The sequence below is a fragment of the Polypterus senegalus genome, chromosome 11 (genome assembly GCF_016835505.1).
Source record: "Polypterus senegalus isolate Bchr_013 chromosome 11, ASM1683550v1, whole genome shotgun sequence".
Lineage (NCBI taxonomy): Eukaryota > Metazoa > Chordata > Cladistia > Polypteriformes > Polypteridae > Polypterus > Polypterus senegalus.
In genome coordinates this window covers 12,894,167-12,895,169 of record NC_053164.1, presented here as the reverse complement: position 1 = coordinate 12,895,169, position 1,003 = coordinate 12,894,167, and the positions used below count along the sequence as shown (strand labels likewise).

General features: G+C 36.4%; 1 long non-coding RNA gene across 1 annotated transcript in view; it reads left to right on the top strand.

The window, feature by feature from the left end:
• The first annotated feature begins 837 nt into the window (after positions 1 to 837).
• The window catches only part of LOC120538671, a 5,022-nt gene continuing 4,856 nt past the window's right edge, over positions 838 to 1,003 (top strand). Inside the window, exon 1 of the long non-coding RNA XR_005635494.1 lies at positions 838 to 925. This is a non-coding gene — a long non-coding RNA (uncharacterized LOC120538671). The remainder of the gene's footprint in view (positions 926 to 1,003) is intronic.

Genomic DNA, 1,003 nt, shown 5'->3' with positions numbered 1-1,003 from the left:
CTTGCCACCAACCCCCAGGTTTGTCATTGCAGGTTGGAGGACCTGATTGCAAAGTGGGACATGGGTTAACGTCATACCCAGGATGGAGTGATTGCAGGGTAAGGGCCTTGCTCAGGGACCCAATGGAATAGAGTCACTTCTGGCATTTATCTGATTTAAATCAGCATCCTTCCAATTGCTGCCACAGATCCCTAGCCTCAGAGTGGCAACAAGGCAAGAACAAATCACCACTCAAGCATACATGCAAACTCATTCACATCAGGCCTATTAATCTAACTTGAATATCCTTATAATAAGGTTTTAAAACTCTAAAATCCAGAAGGAAGATCATACAAACACTACAAGAAATTGAAAACTCCTAAAAGGTTGGACAGAATTTAACCGAGGACACTTGCATTGTAGAGCCACATGGCAAATACCACACCACTATGGTGCTGATCTTAGCAACATTTAAATGCTAATGCAGCCTTAATTTGCTTTTTTTTTTGACATGTTAGGTAGTGTTAACATGTCATGTTGGCCTGAGTGGCCTTCTCATGTTAAATCCTATTTTTTTTAAGTCACAAGTTTTATTTTAACAAAGACAGTTAAAAGAAAAGAAAATTTTGTATTTTTTGTGTCAGGTAAGGCAATTATTAATTTAATGTCACAGGTGTTGATGTGAGTTAATATTAGGCAAAACAAGTCTGATCTGAGTGTTCTATTCATCAAAATATTTTTTGTATTACATAAACATGAATGGAACATGTAATTGTTAAGTGAAAGTGAAATCATGAAAAAGAGAAAAACAAAAGTAAGTATGGGAGGAGACATTACCCTTTAAATGCCTTTCCTTAACTCAAATATTTAGTGTTAGCTGGAGAGAAGAGCCTCAGACAGTCATCTGTGAAGTTCGGTGACGTGAACGTGACTTGAGTTCCATCTCGTAAGCTATTTTATTTTTGTGTGTTTTTTTTTTTTTATTATTCTTCATTTATCTTATATTCTCTGAGGGTCTTAGGAT